Raw genomic sequence first — 16,991 nt, 5'->3', positions numbered from 1 at the left:
CATCTAGATAAGCTATTTGATTAGTGATTTGAATATATTCTTGCAAAAAAAGATTCCATCAAAGCATTTTAGTAAATGTTAAACACTGTATACTGCTCCTGAATATAACAGCTTAATAATATGCACCATGAGTGACACAATACTCCACATGTCATCTGCTTCCTTTGTCTACTAAGAGTTGAAAGGTTTGTTCACACTTTGTTAACAGGGTTGATTAATATTGCTTTGAGTCTTTCTTTTTCCCTATGCAAGCAGTTCATTTTAGTGGTTATGGTTGCCTGTGCTCCAATTCTAAAAACATTCTATTTAAAATACTGTTAATCTTTAAAGCTATGAAGTATCTTGATATGGTGTTCCAATATATACAATATATTTACTAAACAAAATAGTATTTTTTATAATAAAATGCCCCCATATTTCATATGTGGATGTTGTATTGATTTCATTGATAAAATTGACTTTGGATCTTCATGGAAAAATATATTTTGATATCCCTAGAACACATCCTAAACATTGTTTTAAGATGTACAGTATGTTTGTGTGTTTGTGGTAAAAATGTTATAGACAATATAAATGGGGCATGGTGGCGCAGTGGGTAGCTCTCATTGACTAACCAATCTCTCTTTCTCATTCTTGCTATGGCACGAAGCGGAAGCGGAAGCAGAAGCAGACAATGGCCGACAGTGAGATAAATTGCGTAGCCGTCGTCATAGAAGAACTCCAGGCACTCGACGAACAGATTCAGAAACTCCTGTCCAGACGAAGATACCTTAGGGATCTGAAGGCTCGGCTGCTGGATAAACCATTCTTGCCATCTGAAATCGGTGTAACATCAACCCCACGTTGTGCCGCTCAAGTAAACTTCACCCCAGTGCCTCGTAGGAGCGACAACGACACTGATGAAGACCTTGGCGTATTTCAGCTATGCAGGCGGGGGTTCAAGGCTAGAACATCTCCATCGGCACAGGCAAGCATCTCGACTCAGAACCGATTCGACCCTCTCCGCGTCCCCAGTTTGCCATCAACCCCTGGTGTTGTAATAGTGGTAGGTGATTCGATTGTTAGAAACCTCAATATCACATGCCCTAATCGAAAATCTTTTGTTTCTTGTTTTCCCAGTGCTTGTCTCCGAGATGTGATGAGACGTGCGCCGGCAATCTACTAGAAGCACAAGAAGAGGGCAGTTGGAGTGATTGTATTGCACGCCGGCGTGAATGACATAAGGCACCGACAGTCGGAAATCCTCAAGGCTGACTTTGCAGCACTAATTAAAGACACGAAGGAGAGGACCCCATCGACAAAGATCTTCATTTCGGGTCCACTACCTCTCATCAGACGATTAAATGAGTACTACAGTCATCTGCTAGGATTAAAAAACTGGGTACAAGGCTTCTGCAAGAATCAAGACATCGGATTCATCAACAACTGGGACCTCTTTTGGGAAAGGCCGTGTTTCTTCAAGAGAGATGGCCTGCATCCAAACAGTTTCATCACCCGGGTCCTCTCCGAAAACATATCTAAGGTAATTCATTTATCCTGACTATCTATCTCTACTCTTAACCCCTTCCGAAATGCTATTACTGTGCTAGGACATGATAATTGTTTAATAAAATCTTCCGTAAAAGTGCTCAACATTAATACTCTAATAACCTAATAATCTCAATGCACGTAGAAAATCTAGGCAATACGGCATAAACACCAAAAATGTAATTAAATTTACTACTTTAGATGAACAATGTATTAAAACTATAAAAACAGACTATAGATTCAACAAAAAATACACACAGAGCGGCGCTAATAAAAATAACTTAGTTCCTGTTCCAAATATCAATAACGCACATAGTATTCATCTCTGCCCCTCCGAAACATTAAATATGGCACTATTAAATGTTAGAGCTTTAACTAACAAGACGTTTTTTATCAACAATCTTATTAGTGATAGAAAAATTGATTTTAGTGAAACGTGGCTTAGCTCAGATGGCGCAGCTGTTTTAATCGAAACTGCACCTCCGGATTACAGTTTTACTCGTGCAGATCACCAAGGAAAGAGAGGCGGCGGACTAGCAAACATTTACTCAAGCCGGTTAAAATGTAAAGATGTCAGTTTTGGTAAATTCAAGTCCTTTGAGTATCTTGCCGTTGTTATTCATGGAGATTCTCACGTTCTAGTATTATCCGTGTATAGACCTCCTAAATTTAACGCGTCTTTCTTTGAGGAATTCTCTGACTTAATGTCAATTTTAATTACGAACTATGACACACTCTTAATAGTCGGCGACTTTAATTTTCATATAGATAATCAGTGTGACCAAAAAGTAAAAGAATTCATGAACCTCCTGGACTCTTTTGATTTCAGACAGCTCGTTAATCAGCCTACACATAAAGCAGGTCATACGTTAGACTTAGTAATTACTAAAGGACTAAAAGTTGATATAAAGGCAGCGGGCTGGCAGTAATTATCAGAGAAGACTTAAACATTAAAAGAATCCCAATTGACTGCCCATTGTCTTTTGAGTGCCTGGCTCTTAAACTAATAACGGAATCAGGTCCTGTCTCACTCATTGTTCTTTATCGTCCCCCAAAATACAATGCATCCTTCTTATCCGATCTGATTGAACTTTTGACCCACCTAAGCTCTTACTCTCAGAGAATTATGCTTCTTGGTTATTTCAACATCCATATTGACACCCCACATCTAAACTGAGAAATGAATTCCTGTCCTTACTGGACTGTTTTGACTTGACACAACATGTTGATTTTCCAACCCATTCTGGCGGTCATATATTGGACCTGATCTGCACTTCTGGACTATCTGTTGCCAACATTTACAGCACTGATTTGGGACTCTCTGACCATAAAACAGTATTTTTCACTGTCTCATTACCTATCCCACCTCTTACCTGTAAACGACAAATTTCTTACAGAAACCTTAAAAATATCTGTCCCTCTGTTCTTTCTGGATCCATTTCTGATCTTTTACTGTCTGCACCTATTCCATCAACACTAGATAGTTTTGTTGACCATTATAACTCAGCCCTTCACTCAGCATTATATAAAACAGCTCCTTTAAAACATAAGGAGGTTTCCTTTAAGCGCTCAGCTCCTTGGTATAACTCAGAATTGCGATCTATGAAAGCAGCTGGCCGACGCCTTGAGAGAATGTCACGTAAGACTGGCCTCACCATGCACATCCAGGCTTTCTCTGACCACCAAAGAGCTTACAGAGAAGCACTAACTTCTGCCAAGAACACCCATTATGGCAGAATAATAGAAAGTGGCCATGATAACCCAAGGGTTTTGTTCTCTATAGTTAATAAACTACTCGAACCCGCATCTGGTCCAACTACCTCTTCTGCTGAAGTCTGTGAGGAATTCCTCCACTTTTTCCGTAACAAAATTAAAGATCTAAATAATTCAACTAACATAAATACATCATCTGTTTATATCTCTCCCTGTTTTCCCACTCCATCCAGCTCCTTCTCTAAGTTCTCACCAGTCACTTCTGCGTTTGTTAATAACCTGCTTTGTAAGATGAGGCCGACTACTTGTGTACTGGACCCCATCCCCACCACACTACTTAAATCCTGCCTTCATGCCATAATCCCGACTGTTACAACAATAATAAACTCATCCCTTGACACTGGCTCCGTGCCGCTCACTTTTAAAATTGCTTCTGTAACCCCAATGTTAACAAAGTCTGGCCTTGATGCTGACAATCTTAACAATTTCCGGCCTATTTCCCACTTACCTTTCCTGTCAAAAGTTCTTGAGCGTGTTGTAGCTTCCCAACTCACCAATTACCTAACCTCTAATAATTTGATGGAACCCTTTCAGTCTGGATTCAGGGCGCAGCACAGCTGTGAAACTGCTCTGCTACGGGTAACCAATGATTTGCTTATGGCAGCAGACTCTGGACAAACTAGCATATTAATTCCTCAGTGCAGCATTTGACACAGTCAGACATGACATCCTACTGTCCAGAATGGAGAACATGCTGGGTATCTCTGGCACTGCCCTCCAGTGGTTCAAGTCCTATGTGACTGATAGGCAAGAGTTTGTTAGTCTTGGCAACAGCAGATCCAACTCCGTGCCAGTCACACAAGGAGTCTCTCAGGGCTCTGTCCTTGGTCCTCTGCTTTTCTGTATTTATATGCTTCCCCTTGGCCATATTATCCGTAGTTATGGATTGGGTTATCATTTTTATGCAGATGATACCCAGCTCTACTTCAATGTTAAAAGTGGAACTTTATCAGAGCTTTCTCAGCTCACAACCTGCCTTAGTGAAATTAAAACCTGGATGGAGCAGAACTCTTTAAAATTAAATTGCAATAAAACTGAACTCCTGCAAATTGGGACTAAAATGCAACTTAATAAAATGACCTCCTTCCAAGTCCATCTTGGCAGTGATCTCATCAGACCTGCCTCTACTGTAAAAAATCTTGGTGTCATTTTTGATTCCTACCTCACTTATTCCACCCACATAAATCACATTAAGAAACTTTCTTACTTTCACCTCCGTAACATATCCCGTGTTCGCTCCTTCCTCTCCTTCTCTAATGCTGAGAAACTTGTCCATGCTTTTATCACATCCCGCATCGATTATTGTAATTCCCTACTGGCAGGTGCCCCTTCTAATCTTATATAACAGCTCCAGCTTATTCAAAACTCAGCTGCAAGAGTCCTTATTCAAACCAACAGCAGCGAGCACATCACACCCATCCTGCTCCGTCTTCACTGGCTCCCTGTGTCCTACAGAATCGAATATAAAATCCTACTAATAACCTACAAAGCTTTAAATAACCTTGCACCAAACTACATCAGTGACCTCCTCCATCACTATGTGCCTGCCCGCCCACTAAGGTCCTCTGATTCTGGTAATCTTGTTGTGCCCCTCACTAATCTACACTCTTTGGGTGACAGGGCCTTCAGCTGTATAGCGCCCAGACTCTGGAATGACCTACCAAAATTAATCAGGTCAGCTGACTCCATGAATTCTTTTAAAAAACAACTCAAAACTCATCTGTTCAGGAAGGCTTTTAGCTCTACTTGACTTTATTACCCTTCTCTCAGTTTACTTCTCTATCAAGATGCTCATGTAACCTGTGTGTGTGTGTGCTAGACCATCAATTATGTTGTCTGTTTTTTTTTTCAGAATTTACTGTCTTAATCTTCTTTATTTATTTATCTGGTTTGTACAATACTATATACTGTATATTCTGCCGTTCTTTATTATATTCTGTAAGTGCCTTGAGCATGGGAAAGACGCTATATAAATAAAATGTATTATTATTATTATTATTATAAAGCAGGTCATTGATACGGGTCTATCAGACCATTTTCTTCTACTTTTTAATATAGAAATAATGATAGAAAACACTCATGAGAAGCGTATTGTTAAAAAACGCTTCATCAGCAGCTTTAAAACTTACAAACATTCTAAGCAATCAGTTCGTTTATAGTGCCAACTATAATAGCGAGGATAATGTAAATATTAAGGTGAGAGCTGCTGTTGACATAGTTGCACCTGAAAAGACAGTTAAAAAATCTTCTAGCATTGTTATACCATGGAAGACCCAAAGAGTGTCTGATTTAAAGAGAACATGCCGTAGAGCTGAGCGTAAATGGAGGAAGACTAAACTAACTATCTACTATGAAATATTAAAAGTTAAAATAACTGAATACAATAACACAGTCCATCTTGAGAGGCGCTGCTATTTCTCTAAGATTATAAATAACAATGCTAGTAATCCCAGAGTCTTATTCTTGACGATTGATCATCTGCTAAACCCAGGTATCTCAAAGGAATGCCTCCTAAGTACTTCCAGTAAAACCTGTGAGGCTATCGCTGTATTTTTCAATCAAAAAATTAATGATATTAGAAATAACATAGTATATCTCCCCAACACTAAGGATCCTCCTAAACCCTAGTACTCCATTATAAATAAATTAAACTCTTTTATTAGGATAGATTTACCTGATTTACATAAAATAATTTCTCAACTGAAACCCTCCACCTGCGTTCTTGACCCAATACCAACAAATTTTTTCAAAGAAGTATCGGGCGTGCTAATTGATAATATTCTTGACATAGTAAATTCATCATTAGATACGGGGGTCTTCCCAGACTGTCTTAAGACTGCTGTAGTTAAACCCCTACTTAAGAAAAATAATCTTGACCCCTCTGCTCTTGAAAATTTTAGACCCATCTCTAACCTGCCTTTCTTAAGTAAAATTCTAGAGAAGGCAGTCATTATGCAGTTAAATGACCACCTCAATAAACATGCTATTCTTGATAAATTTTAGTCAGGTTTTAGAACAAATCACAGCACAGAAACTGCACTCGTTAAAGTAGTAAATGACTTGCGGGTAAATGCAGACAGAGGCCATTTATCTGTTCTCATCCTCTTAGATCTGAGTGCCGCAATTGACACCATTGATCATAATATTCTTAGAATTCGCCTTAGTCAATGGGTGGGCCTCTCTGGCAGTGTCTTAAATTGGTTTGAATCCTACCTGGCAGGGAGAAAATTCTTTGTTAGTTGTGGTAATTACAACTCAAAGACACATGATATCCTATATGGTGTTCCACAAGGCTCTATCCTGGGTCCGCTGCTCTTCTCAATCTACATGCTTCCGTTAGGTCAGATTATCTCAGGGCACAACGTGAGCTACCACAGCTTTGCTGATGACACACAGCTGTATTTACCAATAGCACCTGATGACCCCAATTCTCTTGATTCACTAACACAATGTCTGACTTTTATTTCTGAATGGATGAATAGTAACTTTCTCAAGCTAAATAAAGAGAAAACTGAAATCTTAGTGATTGGCAATAATGTATACAATAAGGCTACAATAAACTGGATACATTAGGATTAAAAGTCAAGATGGTGGTAAAAAGCTTAGGGGTAACTGTTGACTGTAATCTGAATTTTAAATTGCATATTAATCAGATCACTAGGACAGCATTTTTTCACTTAAGAAACATAGCAAAAGTTAGACCTCTTATATCATTGAAAGATGCTGAGAAATTAGTTCACACGTTTGTTTTCAGTCGACTAGATTACTGTAACGCAATCCTCTCTGGAATACCCAAAAAAGACATAAATCGTTTGCAACTAGTGCAGAATGCAGCTGCTAGAATCCTAACCAGGAAAAGAAAATCCGAGCACATTTCTCCAGTTTTGATGTCACTACACTGGTTACCTGTGTCATTCAAGATTGACTTTAAAATTCTGCTTATGGTTTATAAAGCCTTAAATAATCTCACCCCATCTTATATATTGTAATGTCTGACATCTTATATTCCAAATCGTAACCTCAGATCCTCAAATGAGAGTCTCCTTAGAATTCCAAGAGCAAAACTTAAAAGAAGTGGTGAGGCGGCCTTCAGCTGTTATGCACCTAAAATCTGGAATAGCCTGCCAGTAGGAATTCGCCAGGCTAATACAGTGGAGCACTTTAAAAAACTGCTGAAAACACATTACTTTAACATGGCCTTTTCATAACTTCACTGTAATTTAATCCTGATACTCTGTATATCCAATTCATTATAATAACTATTCATGGTGGCTCTAAAATCTGTACTAACCCCTACTCTCTCTTCTGTTTCCTTTTCCGGTGTCCGGTGGCACAAGCCACCACCATCTACTCAAAGCACCGTGATGTTCCAACAGTGATGGATTAAAAGCCAGAAGTCTGCCTGACCATCATCATCAAGTCCTTCCATGAGTACCCTAAATACAAAGAGGACTATTTCATTTATCTTAGGTAGAATGCCCAGAGGGGACTGGGCGGTCTCGTGGCCTGGAACCCCTGCAGATTTTATTTTTTTCTCCAGCCGTCTGGAATTTTTTTTTGTGTTTTTTCTGTCCCCACTGGCCATCGGACCTTACTCTTTTTCTATGTTAACTAATGTTGTCTTATTTTAATTTCTTATTTTGTGTTTTATTTTTGTTTTCTTCATTATGTAAAGCACTTTGAGCTACTTTTTGTATGAAAATGTGCTATATAAATAAATGTTGTTGTTGTTGTTGTTGTAGCGCTGCTGCCTCAGAGTTAGGAGACCTGGGTTCGCTTCCCGTGTTCTCCCTGCGTGGAGTTTGCATTTTCTCCCCATGTCTGTGTGAGGTTTCCTCCGGGTACTCTGGTTTCCTCCCACAGTCCAAAGACATGCAGGTTAGGTGCACTGGCGAACTTAACTTGTCCCTAGTGTGTGCTTGGTATATGGGTCTGTGTGTGCCCTGTGGTGGGCTGGCGCCCTGCCCGGGGTTTGTTTCCTGCCTTGCACCCTGTGTTGGTTGGGATTGACTCCAACAGATCCCCATGACCCTGTAGTTAGGATATAGCGGGTTGGATAATGGATGGACAATATAAATGGACAATTAAAAGACCATTTCTTATTAACTCTCAACTATTCAGCTTCACACTTTGAAAAGGTGAAAGTTTTTAAAGGTGATACCAACAATTGCCAAAACAGTATCCAGAAGTTCACAAAAGTTGGTACACATATTTAAGACTTTGAAAGACTTTTGAGCTTTCAGCTATAAAATTCTAAATGTTCTAATACACAGTGCTACTGCATCTTCCATGTATTTTGGTAATTTCACAATGTACTCTGTATTCATTGTATAAATATGGACAATGATGTGCTGGTCACATCAGATTTTATGAATTTGTTTCTCTGTCTGACACTTTCACTTTTAGTAGAACTACATAGTGTTCATTGTCAGCAGCAGCTGACAGCATTTCACTAAGGGAACTGTAGAGAAGACACAGAAGAAGAAGAATGGGCAATTTTGGAGAAGGAAGATAATAGCACCCATGGAATCTCAACATTAATCTTTTTGTATTGTATATGTAAGTTGTTTAAGACTGGCTGAAGATTGGCCTACAGATGTTCAAACAACACCTAACTGTGCAAATAATGGTAAGCTCTTTTTTGTTTATATTTCAGTTTGGAAGTGACCACTTTTTACAAATAAGTTATTTTCAGTAATCAATAGGTCAAAAAAACACTAAATCACCAAAGCACAAAACACATGCCTAAAATTAAAGTAAAAAATACAGGCAAAAGTCCTAACTATTCTAAGTAGATTTTGAGGCTAGTTAATCATGAAGGTTTTTGTCACTGTTGATAGCATGCCACAATCTTACATATTGTTGGGTTGATGACATTATGTGCCACAAGAGTCATTTAACACCATCAGCTGAGCCTCTACCTAGACATTCCATGTCAGATTTCTCAATGCTTTCACACTGTTTGGACTTTACAAAGCTGGGTGGCTCAAACATGTCAAACAATGTCATGCTTTTCATTGAGGAAAGGGGTACATTTATTGAGTTAAATCCTTTTAGTTTAGAGTGTTCAACTTTTACCAACAAGGTCCTGTGCAGAGCTTGTGGAAGGCTGTCAAATGTAACCAACAGGTCTAGGACTCTTTTGAAATGGCCTTCCTAGATGCTTTTTTCCCCATTGAGCACAAAGATGAGGTAGAAAAGAAGGTTCAAGAATCCAGACAGATCCATTTCAGGATCTGAAATCTCTATTCTGAAATTTACATTACATCTGACCCTGGCAATTAACCTTTCCTGATCATGTACTATCTACATGAGTTGTGGAGGTGAATCCTAAGAAGACCAGCTTTATTTGTGACTACCCCATTCTGAAGCCTGTAGAATTTCCTGGAAATGATGGGGAGTATCACAAATTTATTCTTCATTTTACAGGCACTGCAGCACCATTACATCATTTGACTAGGAGGGATCTGCCCTGGTAGTGGATGTCAGAGTGCCACAATAAAGAGTTACTTTTATTCTGAAGTTGGTGGATTTATTTTACCCTATGTTCTGGGTAACATGCTGGCTACTACAATACAGTTTGTATTCATGACCACCTGTGTGTTGATACTATGATACTCCTTGCAATTCACATATACATGCTCATACAATTCGGGCAATGATGAATATGCGCGGTCAATCAATCACATATAGTTCAACTCCAGGAAAACCAATGTTTTGCATTAATACAGCTTGCTTTAACATTACCTCACATGGAATGGAGGGAAAATATATCAATTAATACATTACTTCATGTGTTGTGAGGACATTCAGTACTTGAGGCAAAATTGGAGGAATGGTTGGTTGTGACATATGTAAATCATCAATATTGTAAAGCCACCTTCACACTGTGGCCAAAAAACATAATGCTAACAGCACTTTAATTTAATGGCAGTGCAAAGAATCTCAATGAAGCAATCACATGACATGCACAATTTGTTAAGAATATCATTCCATCTCTCCCAGAATGTGCCTGATGATCTCTGTCTGAATGCCATTTTCTGCTTACCATCATGAATTATTAATAAAGTTTTCTGTTTGGAAAATTGATAAAATGCTGTTAGTCCTGCTCCTAATATTAGGACCAAATTTGTGTCCCTCTAGATATTTTGAGCCAGTTAGAAATTTTTTCCTACTCCGAGAGTCTTGATAAATATGGATACTGGCAATTTGTATTATTTTGTATATTAAACCAAGTCTGTTTGGGATTTCTCCAACCTGTTCGACACTCCAAAACAGATGAAGTAAAAGGTAGTTTATGTAAATGTTTGCAGATTTATCAACAAAGTCTCTCAAATCTCTCCTACAATCACTGATCATTGCAATACATAATGGTTAATCACATAATGAATCATACTGTTCCAGATTATACTTAGAGAGACCTGGCCAAGACATCAGTAGACTAACCATTAACAGTAGCCACAGTGAAGTTGGTACAAGCCATAAAAATACAGTAGGTCAATGATGTCCTATCTGTGATGAAATTAACCAGTCACAAGTAATCTCACTTGAGTTTCCTTTGTGGAAAATTTCTACAGTCCCAATGTGTGCCACAGGTTGAAAGAAGCATATAGCATGAAGTGAGTGATTCCCCAACTTTCCCATTTATTATGTCTATGTGTGCATAAGGAGTATGTTAAATTCAACTCTGCATGAACCCATCTAGTGCCACCTTCCCTATACCCTGAAGTTTAAAAATTATAGTCTTTTATCTATAGATTATAGATTATTGTGAATATGAAGAATTGAGATAAGACATATTTTAGCTCTGTAGAACAGTTAGATTATGACAAATACAAGAAAATTCATTTTTACTATCCACAACACTGTTTTTTTATTGAAAACAATAATATAATTCAATTTTGAATATTTAAATGAATTCAAAATTTAGACTCAAATACTGTATGACACGCCCGATATTTGCTATCGGTTTTCAATTCCGGTTGTAAGACGTTAGAGGTTGCTGTTTCCTCTTTCAACCCAAAAGACAGACACACTGCACGCAGGGTAAAATCACCAAGAAGATCTTTAATGTTTTTCTTCTTGATGCAGTGATACAAAGCACCTCCGCCACCATACACAAACAAAATAATAATCGCTATTCACAAATCTCTCCTCCACTCCTCCCACCAAGCTGTGTTCTGCTCCCTCCCAACTCCGGCTCCCCTGGTGAGTCTCCACCAGTCCTTTAAATAGTCTTTGACCCAGAAGTGCTTCTGTCCTTCTAGCCACGTGACTTGTCTGCACTTCCAGGTCAGATGGAGACTTGTGGATTTCTTCAGCCCGGATGTACTCCTGTGGTTCCATCCCCATGACTTGTGAGTGCTTCCGGGCTATACGGGAAATATAAATTCTCGAGCCTCCCTGCAGTGTGTCCTGGTGGCACACACGGCACCCAGCAGGGCTGTGAAGCCGAACTCCAACTCCCATGGTGCCCTGCGGGAATCTGGGGTGCCGCTATGCTGCAGGGGCATCTTCATCTGGCGTTCTGGGGGAGGCAGTGTCCCTGTGTAACTGCTTTCCCCCATCTTTCTCCTTTCTGGGCGTCCTGTCCGGGTTGAGCAGCCAGCCTCCCAGCACATAGTATAGTCACATACCTGGTCCACTGTCCCACTGTTATTCACATATTGTTACTATCTGTTGTATGATTTAACCTGCAATCTTAAGTCTCCTACTTTTTTTCTTCCTACTTATTTCTCTCAATGTGAATGCCACCACCCACCCTGTAATGAATTTAATATTTCTTTAATTGCTGCTGGAGTAAACATTCAAATGTACACTTTGCTTTCACTTTAGTTCTAGTGCAAAAGCTTCTAAGCCTGATTGTGACCTAACCGAATTATGCATATTGTTTTTCTGTCATCTGTTACAGTTGGTTTGTCATTTGGTGGGTGCAGCTGAGGCAATGTGCCATTAGTGCATGCTCCCAACCTTCTCCTTTTCTTCTGTATGCTTTCATGCATGCTTACTTCTGTTGTTTAAATTACAAAACAATTACAGTAAATTATTTAAGTTACTTTCTCACTGTCTGTGACTTCTTCTGCATCAAGAACTTGTTGTTTAGTAATTACAAGCGGCCAAGGTCATCCACAATCACCTGTTCATTACCCCCAATCAGACAAAGAAAACAAAAACAAAACATCTAAAGGGAAAAAGAGTAAAACATTACAGGTGCAAATTACGCACATAAAATTCAGCTTGTACACTAATGTAACAATTTCTCAAGCAACCAGAAACATGGGGGCTCATTTATAAAACTTTGCATTGGTTTGAAAATAAGTATACTCAGCAAAACTGGAAAATGTGTTTGGCAAAAAAAAATCTGATTTATAAAATGTGCCATACATATATTTCTGTGCAAATTACCTTAGAAACCACAATCTTCTTGTAAACGTGCCCTTAAGAATATGCTTCAAACCCAGTTGCCATCCCGGTCTGAGCAAATACGGTTGTAACGTATTGCTTGGCTGAAAATAATGGAGCACCTTATATGCTTGGAGTGGAAGCTATCACTTCTCAGGTAGGTCCTTCTGTCTGTCGATTTGTAAAAAACAGAGGTTACAAGTAACAGAGGCAACCTCTGTTTTTCACAAACCGACAGACAGATGGACCTACCTGAGAAATGATAGCATCCACCCATAGCATATAAGGCACTCCATTATTTCCAGCCAAGCAATACATTGCAATCGTATTTGCTCAGACCTGACAGACCGGGATAAACAACTGCAGGAGCTCAGACAAGATTTCATCAGACAAGGTTATACATCCAAAACAACAGACACTCAAATAAGAAGAGCTACTGCCATACCCAGAGACAACCTTCTGAAATATAAAAACAGAGACAACAAGAACTACATTCCCCTTGTTGTCATCTATAACTGACATCTTAAAGCACTTCAAAAAATTATAAAAGATCTTCAGCCAATTTTACAAAATGATGAAACACTGAAAAATGTATTTCCAGAACCTCCCCTCCTGGTATACAGACAACCGCCAAATCTGCAGCAATTAATTGTCTGAAACTCCATAAGTGGACCAATAGAAAATGGCACATTGCCCTGCCTACAGAAAAGATGTAAAACGTGTGTTCACATTTATAATACAGATCGTGTAATTACACCACACTGCCGACTACAGCATCGCATAAAGGGATCACTTTTTCTGCAGATCATCTAATGTAGTCTACCTCATTCTCTGTATGAAATGTCCTGACACTGCACTCTATGTGGGAGAAACTGGCCCAAAACTCCACCAAAGAATGAATTTACACGGGTTCCACATCAAGCATGGCAATGCAGACATTCCTGTAGCAGCCCACTTCAACAGCCATGGACACTGTGAGAGGGACTTTAAATTCTCAGTGCTTATGGGCAACTTCAGACCACAGCAAGAGAGAAAAGAATGGGAAGTGAAACTAAAGCTAAAATTTAACACATTACAACATGGTTGGTTTGTGAGGTGCCCTCACTAGGTGATAAGAGAGCTATTAATTGTTCCAATCTTGTTAGTAAAACCAGCCATTGCTTCAATTTGCCTTTTTATATAAGGAAAAACATGTTGTTTTATGTATGTACAGTCACACCAAAACTGAATGATGTGCCGCTCCAGTCGGTTAACTGCTTCCAGCACAGCAAGCTTGATAGAAGGAAGTTTGGCTGATATATTCTTGACCTGTCAGTAGTTCCCAGAGAAATAACATCAGGTAGCCAACATAAACTGACAAAAAAAACCAAAAGTCCTTCAGTACAAATATGCAGAATTGGCCCTTTTAAAATGGAACTAAAATTCAGTCTATACATCACTTTCTCAATTTTAAACTTTAATATGTTTGCCATCACACTATAATAATGGCTCTGTGATATTATATGTGTGAATTGTCATTTAGCTGGTTTGGCTACATTTCCCTACTTGATCAAGGGTGTTGTCATTTCCCAGTTTCTCTGAAATGTGTAAGGATGGTCAGTGTTGCTGTAAATATATGCAAGTTCTCCTGTCAAATTTTATAAATCTGACCCCTGGAGTATTAATATAAGTCAGAAAACAAGTTGAACTTGTAACCATAAATTCAATTAGATATTTTTCCCAATTCAAAAAAACTTTTAAATAATAATTGAAAATTCAAAACAAGATAATCATTATACTAAGAAGCAAACAACAGTAGACGTTAGCCTTTTACGTCATCATGACAGTGACATCACTTGTCACAAATCAACATAGTAAATCCTTAGAAAAATGGTGGCAACTGCACCACAAAATGGTGGTTCTCATGAGAACACAGATAGCATTGGTAAAAGATGGAAATATTTTCAAACTACTTAAAAAAAAACTAAACCAAATCAAGAAAATAACATTACAAAAATTGATTCAACAACCACATAAACCATAATAACTAGTTTAAAGTGTTGGAATATCTCTGCAAAATGTGATAAAAATTTCAAACAACACAAAATCATAACAAAAAACACAAAATGTTAACCAAAACCCATTGGTCAAAAAACAAAGTGAAAAGCCCTAACTGCCTAATATTTCTTTCCCTTGATTAGTCATATGTAAGTTATTTTTATATGTCCTGAAACTTGGGTGCCAGTGTTATCACAAGACTGTCTAAAGCAGTACCTACAATTATGATGTTACAAGCAATGTTGTTGTCAGTAATGTAACTGGCAATGAATATTGCCACCAAGAAAATGCAGTAAGGTAGAGCAGGTCCATCTTAAATATGTGGGCACACCTGCAGTTACTTGTCTCTGCCATTTCAACAACATCCAGAAACCATGCCAGACACAAGAATGAAAGAGCCACCTGTTACCTAGGCATACTGAATGCCTAGACTCCTAGCAAGAACAGCTGCCATTTATCCAGGTCATATTGTCACATTCCCTTGATTTGCTTCTGCTTTAGCACATTTAAGACATGTAATTTGGAAAATGTTACTTTATATTTAAAGACTAAACTTTTAAACCCACTTCTCAGCTGTGCCTTGAAGTTCTTCTAATAAGCAGTCTAGGATCTAGAGGTAGGAGAAGGGAGGGAGCACTTGAACCATAGACACAGTCAACCCTAGTTCATCTTGACACTGAACACAAGTCGGGAGGATGACTTAACAGAGCAAGAGTGAAAGATTTGGAATACTCCTATCTACATGGACAATCCTAGGCTGAGGATCACCAGGGTTACCATCAGACCCTTCCACTATAAAACAGGTATTCAGCCTGAGAACCTAGAAGCTGCATTTATTTTAGTTTAAAAAGAAGCTGCAAAGTAAATAACAGCTGTATAAAGTACATGAGACCAATGACTCCAATGTGAATCATAGGGCGTATGAAAACACAAAGGGTAACCGTTAAAAAGGATATTAGGGAGGCTAAAAGGCAGTTAGAGAGGAATATAACAGATAAAGCTAAAGACAATAAAAATATATTCTTTCAGTATTTTAGTAGTAAAAGAACTGTCAAGGAGGAGGTGAAGTGCATCAGGAATAAAGGAGAAGTAAAAAATATAAACAGTGAAATGGCACATAGTCTAAAACTTGAATTTTTCTAAGGTCTTCACATGTGAGGAAGTAGATAACCCCCCAGCAGTAAATGGGACTACTAAGGAGGTTCTAAGTGATTTAAAAATTGAACAGGGAGAAGTACTATTTAGATTAAATAGGCTAAAATCAAAGAAATTACATACATTTTTAGGAAGTCACTAGGTGCTGGGGAAATTCCGAAGGACAGGAAAATGGCAAATATCATCCTGTTATATAAAAATCGTGACTGCACAGATCCAAGCAACTATAGGCCAGTAACATTAACGTGCATCACAGGTAAATTAATGGAAGGAATTCTTAAGGATAGGATTGAGCAACACATGGAAAGAACAGGAGTTTTACCGAACATTAAGCATGTTTTCGGAAGAGGGAGGTCACGCTTTAGCCTACAAACATGCTGGAGGAAACAACAAAGGAACATAATTAAAGTGGAGCATATGATATTATTTATCTTGACTTTCAGAAAGCATTTGATAAGGTGCCACATGAGAGATTGAGCATCAAACTGAAAGAAGTTGAAGCTTAGGGTATTGTTTGTAGATGGGTGCAAAATTGACTCAGACACAGAAAGCAGAGGGTGATGGTTCAATGAACCTTATCAGAATTGCCTGATGTCAAGAGTGGTGTTCCACAAGGGTCAGTGCTAGGGCTGCTGCTGTTTTTAATATACTTAAATGATTTGGATAGGAATATAAGTAACAACATAGTTAAGTTTGCAGATGATACCAAGGTAGGTGGATCTAGAATCTGTTGAATCATTACAAAGGGTCTTCGACAAAATACAGGCTTGGGCAAATTTGTGGCAGAGGAAATTTAATGTAAGTAAATGAAAAGTATTACATGTAGAAAGTAAAAATGTCAGGTTTCAATACACAATGGGAGGTCAGAAAAATCTACACCTTATGAGAAGGATTTAGGAGGTGTAGTGGTTTGTATGTTATCAACTTCCAAACAGTCTTCAGAAGCCACTAAGTAGGCTAACAGAATGTTATGTTATATGTGTATAGTACAAGTCCAAGGAGGTTATGATCATGCTTACAATCACCTCACTGTAAACTTGCACTACAGTTATAATATTGCACAACCAGAGCCACTTTATAAAACGCGTATTTATATA

General features: G+C 38.5%; 1 protein-coding gene and 1 long non-coding RNA gene across 2 annotated transcripts in view; one reads left to right on the top strand and one right to left on the bottom strand.

The window, feature by feature from the left end:
- Window positions 1–16,991, top strand: part of LOC127530104 (uncharacterized) — a 589,449-nt gene that overhangs the window by 334,123 nt on the left and 238,335 nt on the right. The window lies entirely within an intron of this gene.
- LOC114641918 (dendritic cell-specific transmembrane protein) overlaps window positions 1–16,991 on the bottom strand; it is a 29,037-nt gene that overhangs the window by 7,760 nt on the left and 4,286 nt on the right. The window lies entirely within an intron of this gene.

This window comes from Erpetoichthys calabaricus, chromosome 13 (genome assembly GCF_900747795.2).
Source record: "Erpetoichthys calabaricus chromosome 13, fErpCal1.3, whole genome shotgun sequence".
Lineage (NCBI taxonomy): Eukaryota > Metazoa > Chordata > Cladistia > Polypteriformes > Polypteridae > Erpetoichthys > Erpetoichthys calabaricus.
Note: the sequence above shows the minus strand (reverse complement) of the source record. Positions and strands in the feature narration are given on the sequence as shown.